The sequence below is a fragment of the Dendrobates tinctorius genome, unplaced genomic scaffold, assembly GCF_039654945.1.
Source record: "Dendrobates tinctorius isolate UK_male_01 unplaced genomic scaffold, ASM3965494v1 ptg000016l, whole genome shotgun sequence".
NCBI classification, from domain to species: Eukaryota; Metazoa; Chordata; class Amphibia; order Anura; family Dendrobatidae; genus Dendrobates; species Dendrobates tinctorius.
The window spans coordinates 9,871,866-9,886,682 of NW_027361684.1; the positions used below are offsets into that span (position 1 = coordinate 9,871,866).

Below are 14,817 nucleotides of genomic sequence, written 5' to 3' on the forward strand. Positions count from 1 at the left end.
TCTGGTTAAAACAAGTTTTTGCTTATACAGTTGATAATTTACAGGTTATAATTTATTCACAAGCGTTGGGGGGGGGTCCAACTGCTGGGACCTGTGGCGATCAGGAAAACTGGTAACTTTTATCCCTATTCCAATGGCAGTGCACATGCTCGGCCTGCACTCCATTCATTCCCAAAGGGGCAGCCAAGCAATGTGGTAGAGTATGGTCAGCAAATTCATCATTATATATGTGGTGCGACACATGTCAATTAATTTGACCCATCTAACATCTTTCCATCTGGTGTGGCAGAGAGAAACTGATAGAATTTCACAATTATTGGCACATTCAAACAGTCGGATTAGAAAATGCAGTATGTTGTGTTTTTTGATTCATCTGACACCATTTTGACATCAGTTGTCATCAGCTCAGGCAGACGCTACTGACGGTAGTCAGATAAAATGTGTAACAAAGTGCAAAGTGCAAAGTGACAGCAGGGAGAGACCACGAGACCTGCTCTGGACGGCTTGAACCAACCAGGCTTGGAGAGTTCATGCAGTTCTTGAACAGCGGGTGGTCATACGCCACTCCGTAATGGGTATCTGTGGGCAACCTCAGATAAATGGAGGAATGCCCCGACCAAAATATAGACTTGGGATAAACACAAATTAATGTGACCTGGAGTAATTAGGCACACAGACCTATCAGAGAGCCTGAGACAGTAATGGATGCTGTGGCCTATGTAAGGTGATGCTGTGGTCTGAGACAGCAGAGGAGCTGTGACCTGAGGCAGTGAGTAAAGCTTTGACTGAGAGTGATGAGCTCTGCCACGACCAGTGACTGTCAGTGACTTGTGGACATACTACATACAATCTTCCCATGGCTTGAGACTACAAGAAAGAATGGCCACATTGGGAAATCTGGGCTGACAGATTGTATCTTTGGAAAAAGTTGTGTTCGGCTTCAGTATGAGAGTGAACCGGGGCACAACTATAATGGGTGCAGGAGTTGCAGACACACATGGTCTCTGAAAATTAGGGGGCTCAAACTGTCCCTTTGTCCTATATTAAAAGACCAACACTATTACACACCCATGATAGTTAGAGGCCCTGTTGGAGGTTTTGTATTGAGGCCCACAAACTTCAAGTTACGCCACTGTTTGTGAAGGTGTGCCCTGGTCCCAATAGTAGGTAGTTTGAGTTTGTTAAAGATTAACAATATTTTGTTTTCTTTCGCTAAGTAACTGTAATTCAAATAATAATGCAAGATATATATATATATACACACTGACAGCCAAAGTTGTCTCAAAATATGCAAAAAAAAACAAAAACAAAAACACACTTCAGGACAAAAGACACCACTTTGTCCTGAAGTGTCCTCCCCCTGTAAAACTCGTCAGGTTCACACACCTCTAAAAACGTAGGCTTATTTGCAGTCAGGAGGAGTCAGCTGCTAGGAGTATGTGTACAATATCAGAGTCTTTTTTCAGATGTAATGGCGTCATTTATTTTTTTAAGTATATTATAATAAAGCCCAAAGTGGAGGATCCAAAATATTATTCCAAACTAGTGAAAAATAAAGAGCTGGAAACCTAATAATCCAATATTTCTTGAGATCGTCAGAGTCTTGCTGGCCCGTCAGTATCTGATTGATGTCATGAAAGTAATTTAGAGGAAAATCCTTTAATTGCATTTAAACGCAGGCATGGAAACACAAGGGAAATGTTACAAAACACAGCAAAGATCAGTCACACACTAAAGCACAAGGTCCTTAAAATCAAAAACAAGGGTAACCAGACCTGACAGCTGTGTTAGATGTATTTTCAAGTGACATAAGGTTATCCTCAACATAATCTGCTTTCTATGAAATAAAGTTCTGCATTTCCTCAGCTTACTCACTATCATGCCATGATAATCCGCCCCTTATTATTTATACAAGTCAGCTGTTGGTAAAAATAGATGAACAAATACAATGATGAGCAGGCAATCCCATCTCCAGCCACAGCACAACCCAACAGTCTATATTTACCTGGTTACCACTCTGTTCTAGATGGCATCTGGCACTCGAACCTTGCAGGTGAATGGGGTAACGTAGCAACCCCAGGGGTACTGCATTTGCAACCAGTAAACCACAGAAGTTCAAACCACTTGAATTTTATGCAACTTTCTTGCTTCGGTTGCAGTACTTTTACAGCATAATGCATGAATTGCGACTCCGAAGGTACCACAACTGAAAGAAGCAGGTTGCAAAAAAATCCAACGGTTGGAATTGAGACTTTGCTTGTTGTAGTGGAGATACTCTTAAGGTTGCAATGTTAACCCATTCACTTGCATTACGCTGGTAACTAGCAGGAGTATACAGCGATTTTTGGCCACACATTGGGTCACAGCTAAAATAACCATGTAGCCCTAGTGTAAAATAGTTAAAGCTACAGAACAACTTAATTATATACAGTATTAGTGTGAAGGAGTGGAGAATCTGGCCACATCCTCTTGAAGCTTTTATGGTTATATAATGCATTGTGCTGTTTTAAATGTGGTTTTATCTGGTTATTGTGCTGCTACAGTGGGTCAGCTGCTGACAGGGTTAAGTGTTGGAACCAGCCCAGGATGGGAGAAGTTACTTGGGCACATGGGAATGTAGTTTCCTGTTATTGGGCAGATAGGGACGAATACTTGAGAAGTACAGACCTACTACGTTACTGTTGCTTGCGGACCGGCATGTAAATGGGGAAAATAAGTATTGATACACTGCTAATTTTGCAAGTTTTCCCATCTACAAAGAATGGAGAGGTCTGTAATTTTATCGTAGGTACACTTCAACTGTGAGAGACAGAATCTTAAAAAAAATCCAGAAAATCACATTGTATGATTTTTACATAATTAATTAGCATTTTATTGCATGAAATATGTATTTGATACAACTACAGAGGTCAGAAGTTTCCTGTAGTCCGTGACCAAGTTTCACACACTGCTGCAGAGATTTTGGCCGATTCCTCCATACAGATCTTCTACAGATCTTTCAGGTTTCGGGGCTGTTGCTGGGAAACATTGAATTTCAGCTCACTCCAAAGATTTTATATTAGGTTCAGGCTGGAGACTGGTTGGCCACTCCAAGACTTTGAAATGCTTCTTAAGAAGTCGTTCCTTAGTTGCCCTGACTGTGTGTTTCAGGACACTGTCATGCTGGAAGACCCAGACACTAACCATCTTCAATGCTCTTACTGAGAGAAGGAGGTTGTTGGACAAAATCTTGCGATACATGACCCCATCCATCCTCCCTTCAATATGATGCAGTCATCCTGTCATCTTTGCAGAAAAGCACCCCACAGTATGATGTTTCTACCACCATGCTTCACGGTTGGGACGGTGTTCTTATTGTACTAATCCTTCTTCTTCCTCCAAACACAGCGAGTGGAATTGATAACAAAAAGTTCTATTTTGGTCTCATCTGACCATATGATCTTCTCCCATGCCTCCCCTGGATCATCTAGATGGTCATTGGTGAACTTTAAACAGGCCTGGACATGTGCTGGAATGAGCAGGGCGACCATGCATGCCCTGCAGGATTTTAATCTATGATGGCGTAGTGTGTTACTAACGGTAATATTTGAAACTGTATTTTCAGCTCTCTTCAGGTCATCAGGTCCTCCCGTGTAGTTCTAGGCTGATTCCTGACCTTTCTCAGAATCATCCTTACCCCAAGGGGCGAGATGTTGAATGGAGCCCCAAACCAAAGATGACTGGCAACAGTTGTTACCATCTCACCAAGTTGCTTGCTTATTGTCCTATAGCCCATCCCAGCCTTGTACAGGTCTACAATTTTGTTCCTGGTGTCCTTAGACAGCTCTTTGGTCTTAGCCATGGTGGAGAGGTTGGAGTATGATTGATTGAGTGTGTAGACAGGTGTCTTTTATACAGGTAACAAGTTCAAACAGGTGCAATTAATACAGGCAATGAATGCAGAGTAGGAGGGCTTCTTAAAGAAAATCTAACAGGTCTGTGAAAGCCAGAATTCTTGCTGGTTGGTAGATGATCAAATACTTATTTCATGCAATAAAATGCAATTTAATTATTTAAAAAATCATACAATGTGATTTTCTGGTTATTATTTTTAGATTCTGTCTCTCACAATTGAAGTGTACCTACGATGAAAACTACAGACCTTTCCATTCTTTATATGTGAGAAAACTTGCAAAATCACCAGTGTCTTCTGGCGTAACGCCTACTGTGTGTTGGGGAACACTCGCTTGGCAGCAGATTAACGTAGTAATGCACGGGTTTTTCACACAAAACAGTCGATACGGTTTATTTAAGCGCCATAAACCGGGCCGTAAGCCAGGTTGCACAGCACCGGCTTACACATAGTCCATTACTTTATCACATAAGCTTTAACAAGCATTCACTAGTCATGCCTGACTTTCTCCAGTCACTGGGTGACCACACAGTTCAATAACTGACCTATGCCAGTGCAAACAGTTCTTTCCCAATGCCCGGGGTTACCTCTCAGGAGCTCCTGCTCCACAGACTGACCGCCTGTCAGTCCTGGTTCCTGGGGAAGCGGCCAAAATGGGATCTCCGTCCTTGTGTCCATTGCACTACCGACAGTCCAGATTCTCAGACGGAAGGTAGCTCCCCCAATCGCAGTGCCTTCACAGACTCCGCAAGCACACGTGGCCTGTCCGGGTGCTATTCAGGACATTCGTCCAACACCCAGGACACCAGGTCCAATGTCTCACCACGTGCTCCAGGAATCCAATCCTACAACCAGGATCTTCCAACACAGACCTTCCAAGACATGGCACCCTGAAACATTCAGGTACACACACTCTCTCCATGTGACCAGACCTCAGTCACATTATATGGTTGTAACCACCCCCCATGGATGGGCGGTGCATGTGAGGTTAGTCAATTCTCGCCCAGCTCTCTGACTAACCCTTTAAGCCCCCCTTATAAGTAGTACACAACAAATACTTGTGGAACTATAAGTTCCAGCATAACCATATAATTTTGGGATTACAGCGCAGAGAACCTCTGCGACACATACCGGCTATTTACAATAATGCCAGTCCCTAATTCACCATCGTAATTATGCCTCCAAGCGCATCCCGAAGCACATAGACAGTGCCCTCTAGCTGCAACAAAGGTTACTGCATCACAGTATAAAATATTTATTGTCCCCCCTGTCTCTGTGTCCAGTGCAGGGATACCATCTGATAGTATGTTCTGACGGAAACAAGGATTAAAGAGTGGCAGCGGGATTCCTGATCTCAGGCAAGGGGGCCTAAAAGGACTCCGTGGAAGGAAGGATTCCTCATCTCATGCAAGCGGGTCTTTAGGTTCTTATTTAATATAGATAATAGTTTGAGTGTAGTTAGGCCTAGAGGATAATAGAAGGAGAAGATGGCCAGGCTAGGACACAAGTTCTCTTGAAGATGCAGTGGCACAGCAAGGAGCGCGTGGTCGTCATCGACCGCACTTGGAAAGCAGTGGTGAGGAGTCGTATTGACATACCTCAGCCATTGAGTTCCTCACAAATCAACTGGGCGTTGAAAATAGCTATGAGGGGCCATAGCAACTCTCCTCAACCCATGCAGTCCTCACAGGAGAAGATGGAGGATCCCATAGTAGTTTCCAGGACTGATGTAACATATAGCAGAAGTAATTTACCACCACGTGAAACCATAAAGTTCCTGCCTCTGCATTATGAAGAATTCTTAAAGTGATTTGCCTGCTATCTGATCAAGTTCTAATGTAAAAAAAAGTTGATTTTTGGACAAAATCCCGTATTCATCTCTATACCATCTGGATCTGGCGCCATGTCAAGCAACAGCATGCAGTCTACCAACGTGTATCGCCAAGGTAACAGCAGCACACACACTCAGCCAGGACCCTCCATTTTTCTGTAGCGTGGTGATGCGCTGAGGATGCGTCCTTCGGTCACGGCTGATGCCCCTGCCCACATTACACCAGAAACAGGAGACTCCGTGGGTACAGAAACTATTCAAACCCCTTTAAATTTTTCACTCTTTGTTTCATTGCAGCCATTTGGTAAATTCAAAAAAGTTCATTTTTTCTCATTAATGTACACTCTGCACCCCATCTTGACTGAAAAAAAAAACAGAAATGTAGAAATTTTTGCAAATGTATTAAAAAAGAAAAACTGAAGTATCACATAGTCATAAGTATTCAGACCCTATGCTCAGTTTTGAGTAGAAGCACCCTTTTGAGCTAGTACATCTATGAGTCTTCTTGGCAATGATGCAACAAGGTTTTCACACTTGGATTTGGGGATCCTCTGCCATTCTTCCTTGCAGATCCTCTCCAGTTCCGTCAGGTTGGATGGTGAACTTGGCGGACAGCCATTTTCAGGTGTCTCCAGAGATGCTCAATTGGGTTTAGGTCAGGGCTCTGGCTGGGCCAGTCAAGAATGGTCACAGAGTTGTTCTGAAGCCACTCCTTTGTTATTTTAGCTGTGTGCTTAGGGTCATTGTCATGTTGAAAGTTGAACCTTCGGCCAAGTCTGAGGCCCAGAGCACTCTGGAAGAGGTTTTCATCCAGGATATCTCTGTACTTGGCCGCATTCATGTTTCCTTCAATTGCAACCAGTCGTCCTGTCCCTGCAGCTGAAAAACACCCTCATAGCATGATGCTGCCACCACCATGTTTCACTGTTGGGATTGTATTGGGCAGGTGATGAGCAGTGACTGGTTTTCTCCACACATGCCGCTTTAGAATTATCACCAAAAAGTTCTATCTTCGTCTCATCAGACCAGAGAACCTTATTTCTCATAGTCTGAGAGTCCTTCATGTGTTTTTTAGCAAACTCTATGCGGGCTTTCATATGTCTCCCACTGAGGAGAGGCTTCCGTCGGGCTACTCTGAGATAAAGGCCCGACTGGTGGAGGGCTGCAGTGATAGTTGACTTTGTGGAACTTTCTCCCCTTTCCCTACTGCATCTGTGGAGCTCAGCCACGGTGATCTTGGGGTTCTTCTTTACCTCTCTCACCAAGGCTCTTCTCCCACGATTGCTCAGTTTGGCTGGACGGCCAGGTCTAGGAAGACTTCTGGTGGTCCCAAACTTCTTCCATTTAAGGATTATGGAGGCCCCTGTGCTTTTAGGAACCTTGAGTACTGCAGAAATTCTTTTGTAACCTTGGCCAGATGTGTGCCTTGCCACAATTCTGCCTCTGGGCTCCTTGGCCTGTTCCTTTGACCTCATGATTCTCATTTCGTCTGACATGCACTGTAAGCTGTGAGGTCTTATATAGACAGGTGCGTGCCTTTACAAATCAAGTCCTATCAGTTTAATTAAACACAGCTGGACTCCTGTGAAGGGTTAGCGCCATCTCAAGGAGGATCACAAGGAAATGGATAGCATGTGACTTAAATATGAGTGTCTGAGCAAAGGGTCTGAATACTTATGACCATGTGATATTTCAGTTTTTCTTTTTTAATAAATTTGCAAAAATTTCTACATTTTTGTTTTTTTTTTAAGTCAAGATGGGGTGCAAAGTGTACATTAATGAGAAAACAAAGAACTTTTTTTGAATTTATTAAATGGCTGCAATGAAGCAAAGAGTGAAAAATTTAAAGGGGTCTGAATACTTTCCGTACCCACGGTACATTACAAAGTCTGGTTTGCTCCTGCTTTAAAAGTTTGTAAAGTCTGAAACGACAGTTCCTAGTATATCTAGAATGATAAGGAAATACTGGAAGTAGTAAGTTACACATCATCGCATCCTGTATTTATCTGATGCAGAATAAGCAAATATGTTCTGTGACTCCAGTGATGTCTTGTCTAATTGGAGTAGCTCTCTTTCCTTTCCATCTGACCCAAAGCACCATGATGACTTCTCCCAGACACAACCTGTTTCTGCAGAATTTGCCACCCAGATGCCTTTAGCTCCTCGCCTTTTCACATTCCTGGCCTTACGATAAAATAAACTCTTTTTATAGAGCAAAATCACAGTGCCCCTGAATATAACCATGCCATATACTGCGCCATCTAAAATTAATAGTGTAACACACTGTTCTCCCTAAAAATACTAATGGAGCATGCTGTGCTCACGGAACATAGTTGCACAAACTATCCCTGAAGAAAAATAGCAGCACACACTCAAAAATAGTACCACAAAGTCCCTCCTAAATACTGTATAATACTGACAAACATTGTGCCATCCTTTGAAGTGCACAGTGTCCCTATATAATAGTGTCATGCACTGTGCCGAAGCAGCTCACGGTCACCACTGTGTAGAAAAATGTTGAATACACAGCCCCCTGAATACAATAGTGGTCCCGTATAATGCTTCAGAAAGATAGGTGCCTAAATAATTGACCAAGAAAAATGAATTCCCCACAGAGTGTCTCTGTAATATAAATATCCCACATTAAGTGCCAGAATGAAAATATTCATGAACATTAATAGCGATCCTGAAAATAAAAAGCCAATGGCATTAAAAGATGCAAGACATCTCTAGCTCTTTCGGATCAATGTTAAAAGTGGAATTACGTCATTGTACCACCTGCTTTACACAAAGGTGCCAAATAGCCAAGCAGGGGAATCTAGCAGGGTTTTTCTTTGCCCACCATTGCTTAGCTTAATGCATACCCAGTTGTATCCATTTTCTAAAAGGAACATGGATATTATTGCAGCCAGTGAGAAATTGGGTAGACATTAGTGATTTGCGAGTATACTCGTTGCTCTGGTTTTCCCGAGCTTGCTTGGGTGTCCTCCGAGTATCTTGGTGTGCTCGGAGATTTAGTTTTTGTCGACGCAGCTGCATGATTTGCGGATTCTACACAGCCTGAATACATGTGGGGATTTCCTAACAAACAGGCAATCCCCTCATGTTTTCAGGCTGTCCAGCAGCCATAAATCATGCAGATGTATTGACATAAACTACATCTCCGAGCATGCCAAAATACACAGAGGATACCCGAGCAAGCTTGGGAAAACCCGAGCAACAAGTATACTCGCAAATCACTAGTAGACATATAACTTTGCCATAATTCTGGGGTCCATTTGTAATTGTAAGGACTGGTTCAGGAGAACTACAGAGAACTAGATGGAACCCACTCTTGGTCATACCGTGCAAGAATGATGCACATGGTGAATATGGTCACAGCATAGTACTATAAAGGAGTAAATCAGAAAGTAAAGTCACAGAACAAGATTAGCAAAACAGTGATGAAAACAACGACCGTACAACACATTGACATTGAATGACAGTGAAGAGGTAATAAATACGCCGGATGTCACAAAACAGATAATAAACAGTGATAGCTCTGCATGGGATGATACAGATAGTGATGTGGCAGTGCAGGGATCATAATAGATAGTAATTTTACAGTGCAGAGATCAGAATACAAAATTACAAAACAGAAATGACAAATTGACATCATACTTCCTGCAGTCAAGAGAAAAAGTTATTGCACACAGTTATGTCATAGTATGGAAATAAACAGTTATGTCATTGTACAAGGATAATGTGCACAGTAATGTCACATTTTATTTTTTTATTCACTTATACAGCACTAATACTTCCACAGAGCTTTACAGACACCATCATCAACATCACTGTCGCCATTGGGGCTCACAATCTTGATTCCGGAGGAAACCCACACAAACATGGGGAGAGCGTACAAAACCCCTTGCAAATGTTGGATTTGAACTCAGGAAGATCCCAGCACTGTAAAGCAACAGTGTTAATCACTGAGCCACCGTGCTGTCCAAATAACGGGGATAAGGTCACAGAAATAATGTACACAGTGGTTTTGCAATACAAGGATAATTAATGTAGTTGAGATAAAAGGGCATCTTTCACAAGGTTTTTGCTACCTCATCTGAGCATAACATAGGAAAAGAGATCCTGATTCTAATGATGTATCACTTGGATACTGGGTGCAGCAGTTCTGACACAATCAAGAGTTCTTAGATGTATCGTGAAGCAGAGCCAAGAAAGCTACCTTAACCTACAGATATGGGGTTAATAGGGAGATTTATAGCATTTGGCTGCATCATTCAAATGAACTTGGAGGAAAATGAACTTCAGTCTCCAGTTTTCAGTCACAGACAGAGCTAGTATTAAAGGATGAATCTGGGCAATTGCCCAGGTCCACCATACACAAAAGGGGGCCCAGCCCCTCTATAACATGGACAGATGTACAGCATTGCTTACAGTCAAGGCTGCCACCAGGAATTTCAGGGCCCCATACTTGCAACATTTTCAGGCCCCCTTAATACTTTGCCCAGGTTCCACCCCAGTTCACACCTCCACCCCTCAAAGCTTCCACAGTCACACCGCCCACTCCTGGAAAAACTTCACTTCTGCACCACGTCCTCACCAATCACACATCAAACAGTTCCATTCGAACACTACATCACATACATAGCTATCAGCTTTTGTTTTGGCCAAAATATTTTTTTTAAGCCACCACCATAAAGGATTTTTGGGGTATGTCAAAAGCAAAAGAAAAGTCAAAGATGCTATAGGATTTTTACAGGATGAAAAGGCTGAAGTGGTCAAAAATTATGTTGAGAAGGCTGAACTTTTAAATTCCTATTTTGCATCTGTTTTCGCTAAGAAAGCAAATGTAACATCAACTGATCTTCACGGTGCCATCAAAGGAATAAAAGAATCCACTTCATCCATAAACAGAGAGATGGTAGCTAGTTTAAATGAATTTAAATATCCTGGTCCAGCTGAATTACATCCTAGGATACTGATAGAGTTAGCAGAGGAAATTGCAGAACTACTAGTCAGAATCTTTGAAAAATCCTGGAAAACAGGAGGTCTCAGAAGATTGGAGATGGGTAAGTGTCCCGATCTTCAAGAATGGAAAGAAAAATGGAGGCAGGAAATTACTGTACAGGCCAGTGAGCCTTACCTCTATAATAGGAAAGATATTTGAACAAATTATTAAACAACATGTATGTAAGTACTTGGATAAGAATACAGTAATTAACCAGAGCCAGCATGGGTTTATCGCAAACAAGTCATGCCAGACTAATCTAATTTCCTTCTCTGATGCAATCACTGACTTGGTGGATGAAGGAAATGCGGTAGATATAGTATATATCGACTTCAGCAAAGCATTTGATAAATTATCTCAAACTATCCTTATTGAAAAAATGACCAAGTATGGGATTGACAAGGCAATTGTTAGGTGGATTCATAACTGGCTCAGTGATCGTACTCAAAGAGTGGTGATAAATGGTTGCACATCTAATTGGAAAAGTGCTTCAAGTGGGGTACCACAAGGCTCTGTCCTGGCCCCAGTGTTGTTCAACATTTTTATAAATGATTTATAAATGATTTAGATAAGGGAACTGAAGGTAAACTAATCAAACTTGTAGTTACCGAATAATACATGCAAGGAACAAATACCGTCATACCATGACCCAGATCACATATTACCACCACATAGTGACTGAATAATACCATGTACAAAGTAGAAATGCTGCCACACCATGACCAGACCACATATTACCCCCACAAAGTGACTGGATAATATCAAATACGAGAGACAAATACTGCGACACCATGATCAGACCACATATTACCACACAGTGACTGAATAATACCACATACAAGGAACAAGGAGCTCTGTACATAGTATATTGTGTAGTTCTGTATATAGTGTCAGTGTAGAGGCAATACAGTGAACACTGGTGACATTAATACCAGGAGCTCTGTATATAGTATGCAGTGTATAGTGTCAGTGTACAGATAAGACACTTACAGATAAGTCACTTACTCATCGGTGATGTCTCTAGTTGAAGTCCTTAATCTTTGCTCTTCTTATTCATCCGGCACAGACCCCCATCAATTCTTCCATCCTGGACTCGTCTCTGCTGAAAATAACACAGTTATCTAGAGCACATTCCCCAACTTTTACACTACAAAGCTGAATATAGACATGTAACCACCATTAATATATAATTAGTTATTATGAAACCTACCATTCCAAATATAAATTGTAATCCACCATTGTGCTCCCCACTAACTATAAATAGCCACTTTCCCCACCCAATAAATATATCAATTAATTAGAACCTGTACTTTTTCCCCAATTCAATATTTGTCACACTCCGTCATCCTCAATGCCCCCCACATTGTGCCTCCTGCTCCCCCGATTATATTTACATTCTCCCCTCTGCACCAATTCATTATGTCATGACCTTTCTTTTTCCCACCCCACCCTCTATGCATCATCATTTTATATCCTCACTCCCCCAACCTCAATTCACCATTTGCTGACCCGCAATTCATCATTATTTGTGCTCTCCCACCTCAATACATCATTTGCTGTCCCCTGACCCACACCCTCAATTCATCATCATCCCTCACAAGGTCACTTAACCAATCTTATAAAAAAAAAGAAAAAAAGCTTTCCATACTTATCTCTAACAATCTTCTGAAGGAACAACTCGCTCCACTTCTGGCTAGTTGTGTGCATACATGCCGGCGTGTACGCAATAACGCCATCACATACACACCGTTACCCACGCGTCACAGAAGAGGCAAAGGGACTCCCTTGGAGCTGTATGCCGTTCAGTTTTGATAGCACTGCAGCACCAGGAAGGCTCCCTGCGCAGAGATGTAGCATGCAGGCGCACGATATTCTATCATACCTTGGGGGAATCGGTGAGCAGAAGGTTCTGCTCACAGGGTCCCATACAGCAGTAAGGGCAGTAGTGCCCTGATGGTGGCCCTGCTTACAGGGTATAGTGCCGCACATCCTCCACAGTCCCAGCACGTCTCTGTCTAATTTCTACTAGTGTCAGATTAGAAGTTGAGAGAGAGTGAGGGGTCCACACAATAGTGGGCAGACTGTTTCCATCCTGTCTGTTCAGTTTCTCCCTCATGATTTTTGACCCATCCACAACTGTCCTTGGATCAGCAAAATTGAAGCAGGACCTGGCAAGTGAAGTGACAGATCTAAAAAGGAGGTTTGGTGTGTATATACGCAGCGTTCCAAATTATTATGCAAATGCTTTTCTTGAAATTTCCTAAATGTTCAAAGCAAATTAGTCCGTTTAATGTTGAAATCAGTAACCATTAGAGGATAAATAAAATGTTATTGGACAAAACCTCCCAATGATAATAGTATTTTTAAACAACAACAAAACAAAAAGCCAAAAAACTCAAAATGCACTGTTCCAAATTATTATGCATAACAGGGTTTCCAAACATTTTATTGGTTGTAAGGAATTGAAAATGGTAATTTTTTGAATTTGCAGCATTAATATGTCACATCTACTGACATTAAAAGCTTTTTAAATCAACAACATCTGAACCCCTTCTTTAATATCTTCTTCACAATTCTTGCATCCATTGCACTTCTGAGTTTTTGGATAGTTTTTGCTTGCATTTCTTTGCAGGATGTCAGAAAAGCCTATCAGATGATGTGTTGATGCAAACTGTCCCCCAGCCTCATAGATATTTTGCTTGAGGATACTCCAAAGATTCTCAATAGTGTCGAGTTCAGGGGAAAATGGTGATGACACCATGAGTTTTTCTCCTTTTATGCTCATAGCAGAGCTATTATTTGCAGCAGGAGATGGTAAATTGTCATGCATGAAAATAAATTTGCTACAGATGGCACAGTTCTTTTTCTACCATGGAAGCAAGTGGTTAGTCAGAAACTATATACTTTGCCAACATCATTTTCAGACCTTCAGGGACCCTAAAGGGGCATCCCAGCTCTCTTCCCATGATTCCATGACTCCACCACTTCCTTGCATATGTCTCAGCCTTGTTGGAAAATGGCAGCCATCCTCCAATCATTCACTGCTTTATACATCTGGACTATTTTAACCCCTTAGTGACAGAGCCAATTTGCTACTTAATGACCAAGCCAATTTTTACAATTCTGACCACTGTCAGTTTATGAGGTTATAGCTCTGGAACGCTTCCATGTATCCCATTGATTCTTAGATTCTTTTTTTCTGCCATATTGTACTTCATATTAGTGGTAAAAATTTCTTTGATATAACTTGCATTTTTTTATGAAAAAAATGGAAATTTGGCAAAAATTTTACAAATTTTATAATTTTCAAACTTTAAATTTTTGTACCCTTAAATCAGAAAGTGGTGTAACACAAAATAGTCAATAAATAACATTTCCCTCATGTCTACTTTACATCAGCACAATTTTGGAAACATAATTTTTTTTGTTAAGACGTTATAAGGGTTAAAATTAACCAGCGATTTCTCATTTTTCCAACAAAATTTACAAAACCATATTTTTTAGGGCCCACCTCACATTTGTAGTAAGTTTGGGTGTCAATATAACAGAAAATACCCAAAAGTGACACCATTCTAAAAACTGCATCCCTCAAGGTGCGCAAAAACACATTCAAGAAGTTTATTAACCCTTCAGGTGCTTCATGAGAACTAAAGCAATGTGGAAGAAAAAATGAACATTTTTCACAAAAAAATTACTTTGGAACCAATTTTTTTTTATTTTCACAAGGGTATCAGGAGAAAATGGACCATAAAATTTGTTGTGCAATTTCTCCTGAGTACGCCGATACCCCATATGTGGGGAAAAGCCACTGTTTGGGTGCATGGCAGGGCTCAGAAGGGAGGGAGCACAATTTGACTTTTTGAACACAAAATTGCCTGAAATCAATGGTCGTTAAGGTGTTATAGGGAACCTGTCAGCAGATTTTTTTCTACCTCATCTGAGAGCAGCAAGATGTAGACAAAGAGAAGCTGAATTCATTGATGTTTCACGTAGATTACTGGGTGCAGCAGTAATGATACAATAAGAGTTTTTAGATTTAGCAATGCAGCATAGCTGAGAAAGCTAACCCCGCCCACACCAGGCTCT

At 41.5% G+C, this 14,817-nt stretch overlaps 1 protein-coding gene across 1 annotated transcript in view; it reads right to left on the reverse strand.

The window, feature by feature from the left end:
• The window catches only part of SLC6A4 (solute carrier family 6 member 4), a 168,805-nt gene that overhangs the window by 59,951 nt on the left and 94,037 nt on the right, over positions 1–14,817 (reverse strand). The window lies entirely within an intron of this gene.